This window comes from Equus przewalskii, chromosome 28, assembly GCF_037783145.1.
Source record: "Equus przewalskii isolate Varuska chromosome 28, EquPr2, whole genome shotgun sequence".
Classification (NCBI taxonomy): domain Eukaryota; kingdom Metazoa; phylum Chordata; class Mammalia; order Perissodactyla; family Equidae; genus Equus; species Equus przewalskii.
In genome coordinates this window covers 22353172-22370973 of record NC_091858.1, presented here as the reverse complement: position 1 = coordinate 22370973, position 17802 = coordinate 22353172, and the positions used below count along the sequence as shown (strand labels likewise).

The 17802-nt window shown below is 38.4% G+C and overlaps 1 long non-coding RNA gene across 2 annotated transcripts; it reads left to right on the top strand.

Annotated features, from left to right (window-relative positions):
• Positions 1 to 8441: 8441 nt before the first annotated feature.
• LOC139080014 (uncharacterized) lies at positions 8442 to 17332 on the top strand. 2 transcript variants are annotated; one of them, XR_011534119.1, is made up of 4 exons: positions 8453 to 8552; positions 11880 to 12002; positions 13535 to 13595; positions 17200 to 17332. It is a non-coding gene; the product is annotated as an uncharacterized lncRNA (long non-coding RNA). The 2 variants fall into 2 exon arrangements; XR_011534120.1 differs by lacking the exon at positions 11880 to 12002 and having other exon boundaries at positions 8442 to 8552.
• The last annotated feature ends 470 nt before the right edge of the window (positions 17333 to 17802 follow it).

The following is a 17802-nucleotide window of genomic DNA, read 5'->3' as shown; positions in this document are numbered from 1 at the left end:
TCCTCGGGCTCTTAGCACAGGGCACGGAAAGGGTGTGGAAACATTGCTGCTGCTGGTGCTGGGACAACAGAACCAGACATCTAGGGAGTTCTAGTAATGGAAGACGGACCACCTGCCCTGCCAAGCACACAACCAAAAACTCCATTGGAAGTAATTTTGAGGAGAGCTAGGGAGTGTATTAAATATGAGTGTCAATTTTTACGGAAACGTCGAATTAGTTTGTTTTCGGTTCCCTGTAGTTGTAGCCTACAACAAATCAGAGTATGGCTTGTTCAATTACTACAGCTCTAAAGGAGAACAGTTGTACAAAGGTAGAATTCTCTGCTGACACCTCTTGGCTTACATGGATTAATGCTACCTTGTGGCCCCTTAGGACATAGAAAATTGTAAACACAAGCTTGTTTCATCCCAAACAGCAACCGTATGATCTGTTGGCTTACATCTTTCTAGAAAGAGTGTCAGCCCTGGCTTGAGATGCTGCCTCTCCTGCTTACTAGATTTGTGTCCTTGGGTGGTCACACAACAGCTCTGAGTCTCAGTGTCCCGACCTGTAAAAATAGGGGTGGTCAGACCATTCAGGAATTTTACTAGAAATCATATAATGTGCTTATTATAGCTACCAAGTATTCCACAATCAGTAGCATATATAATGAATTATTACTGATTAAAATCTGGGGTAGTCCAGATTACACGCTGGGTAATCATTATAGAGGCAGCTTGCGTTGTCCGAGTTCTCAATCTTCTTATATCCTCTCCCAGGCTACCTCATAGACCACTGTATTTGAATAATCTGTAAGCTTGTGTTCTTCATCTTTTACTGCTGAAGAATCGCCTGGAAAATTTATTCAAATGCAGACTCTTAAAAGCACTCCAGGTGTTTTTGATCCAGGTAATCAGGCTGACCACAATTTGTAAAACAAGACCCTGTGTTTGAAAAGCTCTGTATCCACCTGAGCCTTCGGCATCTCAGGAGACCGCAACTTGGCTATTGTTTATTGAGTAGCCAACTAGGTTCAAAGCATTATGGTAGGGTCTTGACACACATTATGTTATTTTATCTTAACAGTCCTATGCTGCAACAATTAGTGCCCTGGTTTTATACTGAGGAAACGGAAACTGGAATATCCCAGATAGCTCCTTCACTCACGTGTCTGGCCCTGGGCTGAGATGACTGGAAAAGCCGAGAGCTGACTATTACTCACTCTTTATTTTGTGTTAATCATTCTTTTGTATACACACACACACACGCACAAATATACACACAACTATACGTATATGTTTTGTAAACACATGCACAAATATACATATATACATATATGTATGTATCCCTAAGCAATATGATGTTTGTAAGGTTGATTCCTATTAATATATGTTCTATATTCATTTATTTACCCTGCTATATAATATTCAATTGAATAAATATAACACATGTTGAAGAATAACGAAGGACTAAGAACCGTATATACTGAGTCTCAATTTACAGAGCAGCCTTATTCTGGCACGAGTTTAGTCTTTCTAAAGGCTCGTTCCAAATAAGGTAGGACAATGAAACGCACTTTTTGATTGAATGCAGAAGGGAATTGAGAAGCCTCTCTTGGCACAGGGTATTATCATAGGCTGACAGCTTTTGAGCAGGCGTTAAACTTGGACCAGTTCTCTGCAAGGTCTAAGATGAGTCGTCGAAGCCTCACGCCGCCTCTGGATCAGGAAGCGGTCAAGTCCGTTTGCGCCTGTGCAACAGTCAAGTCCTTTTGCGCAGGTACAAGACTAGGCAGAGATTTCTTTTTCACGCACAAATTCTCCACTTCCTTGTCAATGGACTTTTGTGTTGTTTCTAGTTTTTTTTTTTGTTAAAAACAATATTGCTCAGAACGTTTTGGACTTGTATGCTGGTGCACATGGGGAACTTTCTCAAAGGAATAGACCCAAGCGTGAAAGATTCGGGTCACAGTGTATGTGCATTTTCAAGTTTATTAGATAATGCTAAATTGTTTTCTAAAGAATTTGTGCTAGTTTACACTCCCACAGCAGTGATAAGATCTGCTTCTGTACATTCCCACAACATTTTGAGCCTTCTGCCTGGTCATGAATGAACAGACCCCTTGCTAGTCAATTTGCGGGGTGTCAGGAGAGTTGCATAAACACAACATTATGGAACCTATCCAGCAACAGCATTAGGGGTCTTCAGGAAAGGGTGTGGTTTGTCTTGTCTTCTTTTGTGTTCAAATGCTTTGCAGAGTGCTGGCACTTAGCGTTTTAACATATTCATATTCACTTGGTTGTAAAATTCTAGTTCCTGAATTGCCTGTCTGGCTTGTGTATTTTAAAAATCCTTAAAACGCTTGTATGCATTATATTTGCTCTGCAATAGGCATAATTCCAATCTATCATGTAGGATTTTTGTGTGGGTTTATAATAACGGGTTTAATGGCTGAAAAGCATATGCAATGTTCATAGAAATAATGAGGTTGGTATCAAAACAAAAGTGGAGGGATGCCCATAGGCCAAGACATAATGAGAGAAGACATAAACACAAACATCTCTGAATGCCTCTAAGTACAGTAAAATTTCAGATAGGTAATTATTTTGGGTGAGCCAGGATGCAGACCAGCTGCGTCCGCCTAGAGTAGCAGCTGCTGGTTCCTCCGCCGGTCTCTACAGTGGTAGCAACTAAGGTCACTGGGAAAGGCAGCTCTTGCTGTTCCTGTCGCTTTCTAACTATCTGAAAAATGATGCAGTATTGTTCTGTAGCAAGGGAAATAAGCCTTCAAGGAATTGAAGGATACAGAGAACTGGGAAAGTCCAAGGGGCACTGGCACACCAGGAAGAAAAATGTGGGATTTATCCTCTTCGCTACTAAATTTCCGGAATGAATCCTGCTCAGGTTGATCACGACTCTGAGTTAACATCTCAGTGCCTGGCAGCAGTGAAATTACGTGGTGCCTCAGCTCTGTCTTTGAGACACAGGTGTCCACTTAGGAATCTACCAACCGACTCAGCAGCCCTCACCACCAAGGCAATCAGCGGCTGAGTAGTCAGCATCTGAGTCGACTGCAGGAAAGCATTTCTGGGACACGAACAGAAGCTGCCAAACTTCCCTTTAGAAATAAAATTCAGTTCGATCCAAGAAATTTGTATTGTGCTTCCATTATGTTCACAGCAATGAACTGGGCATTGCTGGGGAGCTGGAGAAGGAAGACAGGCGTCTGCTTCAAGGAGCTTGCAATCAGATGTGTTCTTTGCTTAAACAGGGAAGAGGGGCAAGAAGAAAAAGAAGTCACATCTGTTGTCAAGCTAAAAATAAGCCTTCACCCTACCTGGTTTGCAAAATTATAATTTACAGACAACACCAGTGATTTTCAGAAAAACATGGGCAGCATAAATAAAGGAACTGGTACTTTCTTAGATGTATTTTACAAGTGAAAGGGAGAAAAGGTGTAGATCAGAAATCCTCTCTGAAAATGGAGAGCTGGGGAAAGTCAGGCCACTCATAGCAGAGACATAACCATCTTTTGGAAAAGTCTTGCTCGCTTGTGTGTCTTTGACACTGTGCTGGGGTGAACTGAACCAATGTCAGCCCAGAAAAATTGGAACAGCCTGAGGATATCTGGAAGCAAATACTCCGCAGATGGAGAGAGAAGTGGGAGGTGAGCTCAGACCACTTGATTTTAATTAAACGACTTTGAAATTCTGTGAACTTGGAAAAGAAAAGGCAAGCAGAACTGATAGAAAGGCCACGTGACATGGACCATTTCTTTAATATCTAGATGAAAAACAAGAGCAAAATCTACTAGTGCTAACTATGGGACCTATGTTCCAGTTCCTTTTCCTAGGGAGGATGATGTTCGTGTCGCTGGGACTAGGTATGAAGTATTCGAGAAGCATAGACTCGTAGAAAGAGCTATAATCATTTTTGGCATGGACCTGAGGAGAAGGTGGAGGTAGCAGTGATATTTGCTATTTAGGGATGTTTGACAGAACACCTTTGAGGGAGGGAACATGGTTTTGTGGTTAGTAGAACAGATGGACAGAAGGGCAGCTCCAGCTCTGCTTCCACAATGGACTCCAGCGCTCCTGGGTAACGTTGAGAATGCAGCCAGCCAGAAATATCGGGAGGCCAGATGCAGGAGTCTTGCCAGTGTCCTGGTGTACACCAGGTTAGGGGTGAACTAGTTTGTTGCTTAGAGCTAAAGCGGACTCAGGTTCTCTTTCTGCCCAAGGCTTTGTAAGATCCTGCAGGAGAAAGAGAAGCCCATAGTTGCTTCTGCCACTTTATGAATGCCCACCTTTCCCCCTCATTCCATATTTTTCTTATTCAGGATTAGCCAGGAAATATAGTAGCAGCTCTTACTGACATTCTACTACTGAACATATAATGTCTAGGTCAATTGTCCTCAACTGGGGGTGATTTTACCTGCCAGGGGGCTGTCTGGCAATATCTGGAGACATTTTGGGTTGTCACAACTGGGGATGGGATGCTATTGGCCTGTAGTAGGTAGTGGCCAGTGATGTAGTTAAATATCCTACAGTACACAGAACAACCTCTCACAACTAAGAATATTTGGGCCCCAGGTGTCAATAGTGCCAAGATTGAGTAACCCTTGTCTACGTTAAGATCCGAATTTTGCGGAGGAAGCTTGGAAAGGTTGAGTGGGGTTGAATGAAGTTGTGCTGGTGGACCTAATGTTATAAAGTTGATTTTAGGCTTTATTTTCATATATCAGTAGGCAGTTTTTATGATGTCTTTGTCACCAAGATTCTTCTGGGTGATCGTGCCGATCATCAGTCTTCTTTTTGAGAACTGTTGTAGGTCACACTTGAGAAATTCATCTTTGTTCTGTTGGTTGCTGACTTTCAGGTGGAATGAGATTTCCCACCTAGACTTCTAATCTAGATTCTCTTGTTTTGGCTAAGTGGGAAGAATCTCCCTGTCTAATGATCTTTTTTGCTTCTGAGGAAATAAGGTACTCAGCGAGAATCAACAACATATTTTGGATGGCCATTGCTTGAATATTGATTCTCTTTTAATTTATTTAAATTTAATTGAAATACTTTTACTTAAGCTTGATTAAATATTGCAAATACATTTGTCCAGTAAAGTGAATCACACAGAAGATTTTACTTGAAACTTACAGAACTGTCCTCCGTCTGACTGTGTTTGCTCTTCCTTCGTGATCTGTCAGAGTAACTGTTCCTTCTAAGGCAGATGGCAGGATGGCTCGTATTGCTCGGCTGAACTCCATCACCTGGTATGTGGTGGAGAATTGGAGATTTAGTGAAGATGCCCAAATATTAGTTGCCCTTGAATGGAAAGCATTCTTTTGTTTTTGGTGAGGAAGTTTGGCCCTGAGCTAACATCTGTGCCAGTCTTCCTCTATTTTGTATGTGGGATGCCGCCACAGCGTGGCTTGATGAGCAGAGTGTAGGTCCATGCTTGGGATCCCAACCTGTGAACCCAGGACCGCCAAAGCAGAGTGCACGAACTTAACCGCTATGCCACCTGGCTGGCCCCTGGAAAGCATTCTTAATGAGATGGTCCTTGAATTTTTTTTGCATCTTGGACATATGAACATTTGGGGATGTAGATAAAATAATCAACTATTGAACTAAAAGTATTTAATAAATTTAGTTCTATCCACACATTTAAAAATCCCATTATTAAATAACATAATAATTGAGCAGTACTTTTCCCACTTCTGACTTTTGTAAAATAATTTTGCTCAGCGTGTCACATGTGTCTTTAAATAGCAGGTCTTCACCATCACTGAAGCAACATTTTGACCCCTCTCCTATCACATTTTGTATGTCATATTCCATCTGTTTTTAAAAAGTGCTATTTTTTGAATTACGTTGTCATGGGAAATTTTATCCCACATCATAGGTGCCCATTCACATAACTTTAAGAATTATTCTTCTCATTCATGTTTTAAACTGTATATTTACCATGTGTGTTCAATTGTCATTGGTCATAAAAATCCAGGAATAATGATTATATCTGTTCAAAAAAATTTTCTAACAAGTTCTGAAGGGTGACTTCTGCAACACTCCAGACTAGCAGTGACAGAGGTCATTTCAGGAGAATTTGTTTACCATAAATCATATTTTCTTGTTGAAAATAAAGTTATTTAAATGGCATCCCCTAAAGTAATCGATTCTGTAAGATACGAGATAGAAGGTGATTCCCTCTTTTCTAAGGTAGGTACAAGGTTTTTAGGGAATATAATCTCTGACCTTAATATTTGGGCATGCAAAGCATGTTTGTTGTTGTTAATGCTGCCGAGTGGATTCCGACTCCTAGCGCCCCTGTGTACAGCAGTGCGGAACACTGCCCTTTTTGTGCCATCCTCTCATCTTTCACTGCTGTGTCAAACAATGCTCGCTGCTCTTCACAGGGATTTCCTGGCCAACTTTTGGAGAGTGGCCAGGTCCTTCTTCCTCACAAAGCGTGTGACTGTATATTGATCTAATTTGGTTCATTAGGTGTTAGGACGAGACTTATACTTGGCTCTACTCTAAGTCGTTTATTACCTGACTCTAACTTTGATACGCTGAGAACAATCTGCTATTATAGTTGGAAACTGGTTTAAGGAAAAAAAAAATTTTAAAATTCTAAACTCAATTAAATTTTGCTTAAATAATTCTTTGAAAAGCTACTACCTAGATTCATCCTAGACCTCATTCCAACCCCTAAACTGTAGAAAGGACTCTTAATTATTGCTTAAAGGAAAGTTCCCTGAATAATGCCCACATGGGGAAACCACAGAGCCCAGGTGCTCCATTTATATGATTTCATCCTGAAATGACCACATGTTTACCCCCAGAGAGGCGCAATGTGTTTCTGAAATAACATGTAGATTAAAAAAAAGCCTTAAGGAAAAAAATGAATAAAATATCAAGCTCAAGTACATGGCTTCCAGGTGTACATCCAAGACAGCTTTTTGACATATGTAAATATTTCCTGAGTAGTTACCCTTATCTTATGTTGTGTATCTTAAGGTCATTTAAGCAACGTAAATGCAAGTAAGGCAGTATAAAAGAGAATTCCACCTGGCTTTCAACCTCAGCTCCATCATTTACTACCTGGGTGACCTTAGGCAAGTCACATCTTTTCAATTTTCTTTATCTCTAAGGACGCTTCTCAAGGTAACTGCCAAAAACATACGAGATAATATACTCAGAAATGTCCAGCATGTAAATATCATTGAAACTGACTAGTAAAAGTGTAAAACTTTGCTGATAACTTAGTGATTATTAGTTGTATCTTTGATTGCCAATAATTTGTTTCTACCATTTTGATTGTAAGGATGTGGAATGTTTTCTTCAGGGGTGCAACAGTATTCTATGTTTATAATTTGGGAAAAATTATAACTACTTTTGCTTTCAAAATCTGGGTTAATGGAAGCTCGGAATGTATAGGCCATTTCAGGCTTTTTCCAAGTGGGGTTTTTCCCTGGTCCAGCTGTCAATGGATATGGCGATGTATATTTCCTTCCAAGAAGTGGAATGTTTTATTTCCTGGAAATTTTTCACACAAAGGTATCGCTTGTTCTTTGTTTACTGGGGCCTACGGATGGCCATGTCTGAATCAGGTCAGAGTATAAACTTTGACCAACATATGAAGATTTCTGGATAAGACAGCAAACTAGCTTAGGAGGCTGGCTCTTTTCCTTAAACTCAACCTGGAAATACTACACAGGCAGCTGGGAGGATGATTGCTAACAGGATCAGTACAACAATTCTAGTGGTAACAAAGAGTACTGAGATCGTTTTCTAGGAGGTGAACAGCAGTTCAAACCTGCAGAGAAGCAGATGCTACTAACTAGGGGCTGCTATGGGAAAGGAGCTTTCTAGTTGTCCTCATCTCTTCATCCCACATTACCCTGGATGTTTCACCATTTTACCCAATGCCTTGTAGTTAGGGGACACAGCAGTCCCATGCCAGCATCAGTGGATGAGACAGGTAACATGAGAATGCTGGAGGGGCCACTGATAGCGACTACCTCAAGTGGGGAGCCCAATTCCTTCTCTTTGCTTAAAGGACAAGATAGTTACAAGAAAGGGAAGCAGATCCCAGAAGGAGCAGTGCCTGGGTAGAAGAAATGGGGGTTTCGTGTGTGACAGGGTTGGGACTTTGAGTGGAAATAGAGGCTTCCAAATTTGCAAAAATAGAGGCTCTTCTCTCTAAGCCATTCCCATACCCCCTAAGTGTACCAGGAGGAGAGAACATGTTACGTCTAATCCCTACTCCCAAATCAGTACTACTAGCTAAAGTAGTCAATAATCCTAACAGAATTTGAGCTCATAGGAAGAGAGCAAAAAGATATCTGAGGAGGACTACTATCCCTTTAAAGGAAAAATAGGTACTGAAGGACCTTATCAGAGGGGGCTGAATTAATGGCCCAGATAAAACAAAAATTGAAAATAAATAAGATAAATATCTTCAGAGAGAAGGAGACGATACTGCAGCTATGAAGCATGAACAATTGGTGAAGAAGAATCAAATGGACATGGGAATAAAACGTACGATAGCAGAATGGACACAGCAAAGAATGGTAAGGTCAAGGATCTAGTTATGGAATTTTCCTAGACCGTGCAATAAAAGGATGGTAATATGGAAAATATCTGAGAAAAACGAAAATATTTAGAGAGGATAAAAATAGAAAGGTCAACTTAGATCTATTAGATAAAACTAAATGGAGCAGAGAATTTTTTTGTTGCTGTTGTTGAAAGAATGGCTGAGAATTAAAGATAAAAGAGTCAGAACCAAAAGACCCATAGAGCAAGAGACAATGTTGATAAGAAAAATCCTAAATCTTGACACATTATATTTAATTGAAAATATCAAAGACAAAATTCTTAAAGCGTCCTGAAAAAATATCATTTCGCTATAAATTAATTGACATCAAAATTCTCAATGACAACAATAGAATATTGAAGTAACATTTAAAAAATATTGAAGGAAATTAATTTCAAACCTAGGATTTTGCATACAAATAAACTATTATTTAAACACTACATTGAATAAAATAAAGGCATTCTGAAATATACATACAAGGCAAAGAAACATAAAACCTTATAGAAAACGTTATACAGAAGATAAGCTACAGAGGAAATGAATGATTTGGAAATAAATAAGCAATCCCCCTAAAAAAGGTGGAATTATTTGTGTATATCTATAACAGTGCTATTCAATAGGCCTTTCTGTTCTGATGGAAATGTTCACTTTGCACTGTTCAATATGATAGACCTTAGCCATATATGGCTATGAAGACAAAAACTATAGGTAACGTGGCCAAAAAACTGAAGTTTTAATTTTATTTAATTTTAATGAATTTAAATTTGAATAACTATATGTAGTTAGTGGTGACTACATTGTATAGCATAGCTCTATAATAATCTAAATATAAAAGTCTGGATCATACCAATATATGTTGACGGGTAGGGATCAAGCAGAGATCAGGGGTCCCATCTCGTGGCCCAGTGGTTAAGTTCACTCATTCTGCTTCGGTGGCCCAGGGTTTTGCCAGTTGCAGATCCTGGGTGCAGACCTAGCACCACCCATCAGGCCATGCTGAGGCAGTGTCCTACATAGCACAGACAGAGGGACCTATAACTACAATATACAACTGTGTACTGAGGGTCTTCAGGGAGAAAAAGGAGAAGAAGAAAAAAAGAGAAGGTTGTCAACAGATGTTAGCTCAGTGCCAATCTTAAAAAAAAAAAAAAAACCAAGAAAAAGCAGAGATCAGAAGATTTTGACAGCAGGCTGAGGTCCCTGTTTTGTTCAAGAGGAAGAAATAGATACTAATGAGCTCTAAAAAAGCTAAGTATAAGATTTAGTACATTAGCAGAAACCAACCAAAAAAACAGACATTGAATTTTATTTTCATACCAGAAGGAGAAAAAATTGATCTAATCAGTGAAAGGCAGGAAGGGAGGAAAAAAAACAAGAGGAAAGGATGGCACATAGAAAATATGAAATAGGATGACAGGAATAAAATGTAATATGACGGTAATGAAAGTAAATGCAAATAGATGAATCATACACATAAAATCACAGTGATTCTCAGATAGAGAAAATAAGATGCCATAATACACTGTCAACAACAGCTATTTAAAATGAAAAGAAACAGAAAGATTGGAAATAATTAATTGAAAAGATGAAACTATTGTCAGTTTTAATAACAGAAAAACTACAATTGAAGCTGTTAAAGTATGTAAGTAAAAGATGAATATTATTACTAGAAAAAGAAATAGTAGATGAAAAAGAAGACGATAGGAAAATATATACGTCTTCCTGTTTTATGAAGAAAGATGTTATGAAGAAAAAGTAGATAAATTAACAACTGCAGTTGGAGTTGATAACATACCTTTGAGAAGACAAGCTGATCAAGAAGACAAAAAAAAAAGAGGATGGATTTAGGAGATTTGGAAAAAACACTGCGATCTATTAACCTAAACCGATAGATGTATAAAGAATTTTATACTCCAAGAAGATAGAATACGCATTCCTTCTCCACACACGCGAATATTTATAAATGAAGTCTCAAATTTTATAAAATCAAAATCATAAAATTAGGGATCAATAATCAAAAGATAGCCTTAAAATGCCTACAGATAACCTTATGTACTATAGAGGTCAAAGTATGATAGAAGTATATTATGAACAACAGAATGGATAAAAATTTGAAAACTTAGATGAAATTGATGAATTTCTGGAGCTGTGTATAATGCCAAAATTGTTACAAGGTTAAATAAAAACTTGAATAAGACAATTATCAAGAAAGAAATTAAAATGTACCACTCCCCTTAAAAAGGGCTCTAGGACGAAATCGTTTTCAATGTGTAGTCTACTTAACTCTCAAAGAATAGATCTCCATCTTATACAACAAAAAGCTTCCAAACTCAATTAAATCTAATAACAAGTTAAAAATGCACAATAATCAAATATATTTTTTCCCAAGGAATGTAACGGTATTTCAATATCATCAGACATTCTACTAAAGTAAATAACCTTTAGCAATGATCATACCCACTGGAAAGGCTGTAGTTGTACAGCCTTTAAAAATGGAAAAAGGAAAAAATATTTCCCCTATTATTGCAAATGTTTAACATAATATTGGAAGTCTTAGCTAATGCAAGAAAATAAGAATAATAAATAAGATGGATATGAATCAGAAGGGTAGCAACAATAACCTCATTTATTTGGCAATGATAGGATTCTGTAAATAGAAAACCAAGCAAAATCAATAGAGAAGTTTAGAATTGATAAAATTGAGCAAAGTTGTTTAATACAAGATAGACATCTTAAATCAATAGCATTTTTTAATCCCCAACTTGAAAATATAATAAAATATAAGACATTATTCTCAGTAACAACATTTCTAAAAGTATTCAGGAATTGTTATAAAGAATGCGGTCTTTTCTATAGTTTATGAATTGGAACACAGACTAGAGTGAATCTAGTTAGTAGCTTTTCAAAGAATTTTTTAAGCAAAATTGAACTGGGCTTAGAATTTAAGAAAATATTTTTAAAAATTGTTTCCAATTATAATGCCAGATTTTTCTTGGTGTATCCAAGTTATAAGCAAGTAATACAAGAGCTACTCAGAATAGAGATCAAGTCTTACAATAACAATCAATTGACTGCCAATTATGTAGACCATGTGGCAGGCACCCTCCCAAATGGCTCTCCAGTGAAGCCTGCCTCCTGATATTCATGCCTTTGTGCAATTCCCTCCACCTTGAATATGGGTTGGACCTAGTGCCAATCTTCTAATACAAGGAATATGGCCAAGATTATGGGCTATCTCTTTTGAGATGTGGTTACAAAGAAGCTAAGGTTTCCATCTCGCTCTTCTCTCTCATTCTCTTGCTAGCTTCCTCTGAGGGAAGCCAGATGTCATGCTGTGAGCAGAGCTATGGAAAAGCCCAACTGGCAAGGAACCAAAGGAGGCCTTTGGCCAACAGCCAGCTAGAAACTGAATCCTCCCAACAGCCATGTGAGTGATCTTGAAAGCCAATCCTCCCCCAGTTGAACCGTTAGATGAGACTGCAGCCCCTGCTGACTAGCATTGACTGCAGCCTTGGGAGAGACCTTGAGGAAGAGACGCCCAGCTAAGCCACACCTGGATTTCTGACTCACAGAAATGGTGAGATAATAAATAGTCACCATTTTTTGCTGCTAACTTCTGTTATGTAGCAAGATAAGTAATGCAGACAATTATCTAAAATAAAATAGACAATTAGCCAAAGAGGAATGTCGATTGTGTGCTTCAAAATGAGACCTTGATTTACTTAGCATATTTATAAACCCAAAATCTGGTCATGTTTCCCTTAAAGCCTTGGAATCATTGGGTCTACTTGATTAAAATTGTGTCATAAGTCATGACAGATACTATAGAGTGACCCATTTAAGATGCATTTGAACTCTTTCTTTCCTTGCTTTCCTGTGTCATGGAGCTAGAAAAAAATACTGAATTTCCAGATTTCCTTGCTGCTAAAAGTGATCATGAACATAGTTCTGGACAATCATATGAAGGCGGAAGTTCCTTAGGAGAGTTTCATCTTTCAGACTGAAAACCAAATTCTTCCCAGGAAAAGGCTTTTGCCTTTTTCTCCCTGCATGTTCTTTCTACTTTAAACATGAAAGTGATATTTAGAAACTCAGGACGTCTTCAACCATGACCATAGGGAGAAAAAACACATGCTAGGAATGGTGGAGCAGGAAGCTGGAAGGTTCCTGGGTTGCTGATGGCATTGCTGAGGTGAAGGACTAGTCTAGACTCCTTGTTAATGTGACACATACATTACTTATTAGTTAAGACACTGTGGTAGAGTTTTCTGTTCTTCATAGCTCAGAGTATATTTTTAAAAAATTGAAGTAACGATGGTTTATAACATTATGTAAATTTCAGGTCTACAGTCTTATATTTTGATTTTTGTGTAGACTACATTGTTTTCATCACTCAAGGTCTAATTGCCATCCATCACTATACACATGTGCCCTTTACCCCTGTTCCTCTCCCCTCTCCCCTTTTCCCCTCTGGTAACCACCAATCTATTCTGTGTCTATGTGTATGTGTGAGTTTATCTTCCACATATGAGCAAAATCATACAGTGTTTGGCCTTCTCCATCTGACTTATTTCACTTAGCATAATGCCCCCAAGGTCCATCCACATTGTTGCAAATGACAAGATGTCATCTTTTTTATGGCTGAGTAGTATTCCATTGTATATATATACCACATCTATGGCTGAGTGTATTCTTAATTGAAACACAATAATTTTAGATTTTTGTATCACAATTTCCTATGCCATGTAAACTTAACATAAATTGGATACTTTGGAGGAGGCATGAATTCCTTCAGCTTCCATCAGTCAACAATGGGTGAAATCAACAGAATTTCCTGAATGTTCATTCCAGATACCATTTTTGCTTTAGCAGAAATTTAACAGAAAAAAGGAAAGATATGAAAAGTTAGTCAAAGAGTATAAAGACCTAAATCTTTCTTCTGTGTTGCTTTGCTTTTAGGAGACCCAGTGAATCTGGACTGAGCTGTACCCAGTTCCAGGAAGCTTCAAACTCAACCCAGGTACATAATAGAGCACAGGGGGCCCTCTTTTATTACCATGTTTAACTTCAGGCTTATTAAATGGAATTCCTATGACAACCTGAAATCTGGTCTTAGAATGAGACCAATCTATCCAGTTTAATGAGTCCAGCTCGATTTTACTGGTTACTTTTGGTTTCTAAGAAATATATGTAAGTTATAAATTTAGGACACCATCCAGCACTGTCCAGCAAATAGTACACTGATGGTCTGAGAGTCCAATAAATTTCCCTGTTTTACTCAGGGTACTTTGTGGCTAGAAATAGAAACCAACTCTGGCTGGTTAAAACAGAAAGGATTTTATTGAGACGATGTTGGGTAATTCACAGAATTGCCAGAATAGCTGGAGAATTGGACATGGGAAATGGCAGGTACCAAGGGGAGGTGATGCACGACAACCACAGGCAAACTTCCATCTGGGGCAGTCTGTTGGGGATATTTCTCTTGCTGTAGGGGGACAATGGAGGCCAATGCTGGCTCTGGATAGTGCCACAAACACAAATCCTGGTCACTACTCCTGGCTCTACTGCCTTGGAAAGAGAAAGTCATCAGTGCGTCCAGAACAGCATTTTCCTCTGATCCAGCTTCTTTGCTCACTTACTCCAAACTCGTGGGCATCAACATCTAACTGTCTAAATCTAATAGTAGGATTAAATAAAAATTTAAAGAAATGAAAGGTGGACAAAACTTAGTACTTACTGTGTTCCAAATGATTTGTAACTTATTCTCTTACCCTTAGAATATTTTTTTAATAAAAGGATGAGGTAAGAACGGGGAAAACAAAATAATTAAGAAAAAATTATGAAAAATGATGGTTGATGAATAATTAAATGAAATAATCAAAGAACGCTAAAGACCTTATTATTGTATATATAGCAAGAATCTACAGTGAGACCCTGGTGCATATGTGGGAGCGATTTGGCTCTGAGTGTAGAGCTGATGCGGAAAATGAAATAAACAAGTATCTTAACTTTCTCCTCCACTCTGTTTCAGACACCTCAGTCAGATGAATCTTTAAAAATCCAGGAGATTGGATTTTTGGTGATTGGGCATCAAGGCTTTATTTTTTCAAAAGTGCAGTTAGGGGCTGGCTTGGTGGCATAGTGGTTAAGTTCATGCGCTCCACTTTGGCAGCCTGGGGTTTGCGGGTTCAGATCCCCGGCATGGACATACACACTGCTTATCAAGCCATGCTGTGGCAGCATCCCACATACAACATAGAGGAAGATTAGCACAGACGTTAACTCAGTGACAATCTTCCTCAAGCAAAAAGAGGAGGATTAGCAAGGGATGTTAGCTCAGGGCCAATCTTCCTCACCAAAAATACAAAGTGCGATTAGAAACCCAGGCTCACCTGATATCCAATACCTTCACATGGTCATTTATACAGTTTAATGTCTTTGGCAAATTACTCGTGCTTTTAGTTCTGCTTTCTCAAGACTTTTTCCCTTCCTTTTTTGTTAATTTTGATTTACTTGTTTTAGTTTCCATCATCTCACTTAACTGAGTTCACATGATGTTCTGGGTCATAACTTACTGTTGTAATTGTCATCTAGGATTAATCCTTTTTATGCTGGAGAGTTACAGAAGTTCTCACCAGAGGAGATGCTTTAACAAGTTTGCATTATTCATGTGTAAAGCAAATTCACACATGCTAAGAACAGGAAAGAAAGAAAACCAAGAATTTGGTCTCAGGGTCTTTCTGTAGAACAGAGAAAGACAGATGGCCTGGAAGATTTTTGGTGTCAGATCTGAACTCTAATCAGTCAAGGCGAGATATTTGCAGAACTGGGTGGTCAAAATGGCATCCTAGGAATTTTCAGACTTGCATTCTTGAATAGGAGATCCTAAAAGACAGTGCAAAGAAAAGCTCACCCTCAAGCATTTTAATGCAAAATGATGAAATTTAGAGGAAAATTGGAAACAGTCAATTTCTGAGAATTATACACAATGAACTAACTGTGGTGTGACCATTACTTGTGTTAACACTATTAAACATTTTGGGAAATTTGATTTGTTTGACTAAAACCAGAATTCTTTTTTCCCCAAATGACTAGATGGACTGTCGATGTAGGTTCCTGCAGCCCTCTTTCATTGTGCTAATCACTTCTATAATTTCTTTATTGTCTGTCTTCTGGACTCGTTTGTAAGTTTCAGAGGGCAGGAACTGGGTCTACTTTCTTCCCTCTGTGTTCCTGCCATCTAGCAAATATGTGCTTGGCACGGAGTATCCTTCATTATTTGTTGATCGATTGGCAAATAGAAGCATGGAGGCAAATGAATTATATTTAGAAAATTTCATCCTGAAGCTGTCCATGAGAGCAGAAGGCAGGGGAGTAAATAATCTAGTTAACTCAGTCTCATTTCTTGACTTCTTTCTGATCTTGCTAGTTTTGACTCAGTTCCAAGATTCTATGTTTGGTTTGTGATTGCCCCCTGCAAATCTCTGGAAAAGTCTAATCCTCGTGTTCAATAGGCTTTTCATAAATATTTATTATTTGGCTATTGTTCGCTGTTGACTGATCTTGGGGTCTTGGCTGCAAACTTTTAAGTAGAGTTTGGTATGGATCTGGTTGACGATGGAATCTGGGATTATCTCCAGCAGATGTTAAGCCTAGAATTGGTTCTAAATATGTATTCTAATGCACTATATCTAATATGTATATATTACATATAATAACATGTATTATATTTTATACATTTAATTATATATACTTGGTTCATATATATGTTAAATATAATCAGAATCCACTAGACTTAGGGCAGTCTGTCTGAAGCTGGAGCGAACCTCTCTCCTGTGGCTGCTCTAGGTTGGCTGATCTGTCACAGCAGGAATATTAAGGCATTAAGTAAATATATTTATTCAGCAATAAGGATTATAACTTTTGTGCATTTCCTACAAAGGTCAATTGAGGGATTATTATCACTGATCTAGAAATATTTTTAAAGTATTATGTAACAATATTATGTTTATAATCCTTCAATAGTTTCCCATTATTTTTACACTAAAATCCAGCCTCCTTAATTTGGCATATCATGAATCTGACTACTTCAGCCTTCTCTCTCAACAAGTTACTCCTTGCCTACTATGCTTCCACTCTTCTAAGTTTCAGACTATGCCATTATTTTTCTATCTTCCAGGCTTTTATATTTCTTTATTTTGTTTGAAGTATTTTTCTTACTCTTCTCTTCTTCACCCCATCCATTCAAAGAGTTATGTTCGTCTCCTATCAACTACTATTACTTCCTCCTCATTAATGCTTTGCACACATATATTGTTACTTGTTTGATTTTCTGTGTTTTCTACTGGACCAGACATAAGCCAATGTGGGTGTACATATTGCACCTGTCCTATGTTCCCAGTGCTGACATGATGCCTCCCATATGGTTGACAGTATCTCCTTGTTGGATGAAGAAAGAATGGATGAATGAGTACGTGGCTTAGATAGAACATGTTTCTGTTTTATATTTATCTACCTGCTGAGTTATCTTTTTAACATGTATGGTAGAGTTGCGAAAGGGGCAATAGGAGTAATGGCCTCAGCTTCTGAGTCAGACAGTGTGACTGACTGTTCACTTGTTGCAGTGTTCCCATCACCAGTCCATTGGTTTGTGCCATATATGCAAACCTTGTAAAAACACCAGACCACTGAAGCCATGCAACAAAAAGCAGATCGATAGATTTCAGCGGAAGATTATTTCCCAGAGTATTTGTGCAGGTAAGTTGTGTCTCATTCCCACGACTTTTCCTTGGGCTGTCCAGTCTCTTGGGACTCTTCTAGCCATCATGTTCCTCTTTCTGTTTCAATCACATCAGTCTGACTGAACGCAATCTCATTGATTTCTTCCTCTTTGCCTGCTCCATCATTTGGTCACAGATTTGGATGGAGAACAAATAAAGTGCAATAGTGTGGTAAGAGCCCGTTCTCTCAACTCAGCATCCTGTCTCTGACGAGGTCACCAGGAGAGGTGGGAATGGAGGAGCAATTCTGCAAGAGTGGTCGATTCCCTTGTTGTTGTCTTCCTCAGAATTTAGGATTGTACTCTCAGAACCTTTAAAACTTGTTTTATAGGTTGTTACACATCTGTCCTTTCCAGATGAGAAATACTGAGCTCTCCTTGTTCATTCTCTGTGCTGCAAGTTGCATGTGAAATAAAAACCTGCCTTTACAGATTAAAAATGAGATCT